The sequence below is a fragment of the Furipterus horrens genome, unplaced genomic scaffold (genome assembly GCF_987537825.1).
Source record: "Furipterus horrens unplaced genomic scaffold, mFurHor1.1.pri manual_scaffold_5, whole genome shotgun sequence".
Lineage (NCBI taxonomy): Eukaryota > Metazoa > Chordata > Mammalia > Chiroptera > Furipteridae > Furipterus > Furipterus horrens.
This window is the reverse complement of record NW_028327175.1, coordinates 41,151,308-41,153,400: the sequence shown is the minus strand read 5'-3', so window position 1 is coordinate 41,153,400 and position 2,093 is coordinate 41,151,308. Positions and strand designations below refer to the sequence as shown.

Below are 2,093 nucleotides of genomic sequence, written 5' to 3'. Positions count from 1 at the left end.
AAAGCTGGAAAAAATAATAAAGTCACACTTCTTGAACACCTCATTTTAAACATAGAGATTCATGTCTGCTGAATGAGGACCAATTTTTCTCCAAAGAAAATATGTCTGATTTTACATGAAGAAGGCATGTTCTTCTGTTAGCATGAATCTGACCTGCTCCCCATGGAAGCAAAAATCTTGGCGCTACTGTGAGAAGGGGCACTTGACTGCTCTTGGAGTCCCAACCTTACCTGTGAACTGTGTTATCTAATAATGGCTCCTAAGAGATTTTTTTTTTTTTTTTTTTGTACACCAGTTGCTGCCCCAAAAAGAGTGAGAATTGTGCAAAACTACTGAATGCTGATTCTGCCTCTGGCATGGTCATCAGGCAGCCAAACTGCATGGGAGTTCTGACTTTAGGACTGGCCCCTGGAGCTTGTAAGTGGCATAGTTCAAACAGCTGCTGATGACCAGCTGATGCTACAAAAGTTATGGGACATCTTATCACTCAAGGTTAAAACTGCTTCATCAGCCATGAAACAAGCCAATTATGGCAAAACAAAGGAAGCTGTGGAGAGACAAATTGTCTGGAAGCCTGACACACCTTAGAGGCTGCAGGAAGGGAAAGGGTATGATTGAACCAAAAACTTTGAAACATAGCTCAGTTGCAAAGAAGAGCACCTTCAGACAGGGAGCCAACAGCAGGCTTTTCCTTCCCGGTGACCTTTTCCATTTGTTCACCTCAAGCGCCATCTAGATCTGCAGTTCATGGCTCTGGGTCCACGTGTAATGCTGCATGGCCTTGGCTGAATGGGGGTGTCAGTGGCCCAGCAGTACAAGTGACACCTGCAACAGATACATGTGAACCAGTGAAACCGTCTGAAATAATGTTACTTAGGGTACTTCAATATAAAAATGGCTTAAACACATTTTTTCACAGAAAACAAAATGCAAAGGTAGGTAGTTCCTGCATTGTTTCAGCAGCTCAGCTATGTCACCAGTTTTCTGTTCTTCCATAGTGCTACACTCAGCTTTTACTCCATCAGTAGCTCACACAACAAAATCCAGAGCGGAAAAAAGGGGATAGAGAGAGACAGTGTTCTCACATATCTCCCTCTGTTCTTTAAGAAAAGTTAATAGATTATTATTTAAGGAATTTCACATGTTCTGATTCCTTCCACTGCCTTATTTCCTCCTGAGTTTGAATCTTAATCCTTTTTAAAATAATTTTTGCTCAACCCAGTTGTCATGTCAGTCAGTTACAGTTAGGGTTAAAGTAGATGAATGTGCTTGGTTTCTCAATTCCAGCCACCCCTAGAAGAAGAGAAGCATAGTTTCTATCAAAGATTATGTCTAACTGAACAGTAAGAAACTGTACAAATACTGTATCAGTAAAAAAATACCAGGTGTAACATGCATGAAGCCAAGAACACCGACAATGCCAGATACTGAATTTGCATTGCACTGACCTTTGAACACCCAGAAGGAATAAATGGCTGAATGCAGATATCATCCATGCAATTCTCCCTCTTTGTATCAAAAACATACTTCCCCTAACATCTCACTAGCTGGCACTCTGTTCTAGAGTTACAGGTAGCTGCAAAGGAGTCTGGAAAATTGATCCACTGGTATTTTCAGGCGTTATTGTGGAAGGAGGGCATTGCCAGCATGAAAGAGGCGAGAGAGAATTTCTGCGATGTGGAATAATAAACAACGGCCCTACACCTGTCTCGGATGATTATTGGGTGGCTCTTTGTCCTTACCTGCCTTGACTTTGGACTTTATCCAGCTGACTCCCTTTGGACTGGTCCTTTATGCTTGTATCAAACCCCCATCAATCTCTCTGCTCCCTGCTGTGGTACCATGTTCCAGATGACAGGCTCAGCCTGATGTTGAAATGGATACACCAAGCAGCCCTCTCAGCCTTTACTCATCTTATCCAGCCCAAGACTACTGGGAGAGAGAGCCCTAGACTTGTGCCACTGGGACAGGCAGAAGCGGTGGAACAGGATAATGACAGCAGAGGAGCTTGTGCCCAGCCCCTCAGGACGATGACCTCCTACTAATCACCAACAATGTTTGAAGATCTTTTTATCAAGGCCAGCATTGAAAGG

The 2,093-nt window shown here is 43.1% G+C and overlaps 1 non-coding gene across 1 annotated transcript; it reads right to left on the bottom strand.

Moving 5' to 3' along the window:
* Positions 1 to 1,360: 1,360 nt before the first annotated feature.
* LOC150008451 (small nucleolar RNA SNORA8) lies at positions 1,361 to 1,499 on the bottom strand. The gene has a single exon (XR_016511571.1). It is a non-coding gene; the product is annotated as a small nucleolar RNA SNORA8 (small nucleolar RNA).
* Positions 1,500 to 2,093: the final 594 nt, after the last annotated feature.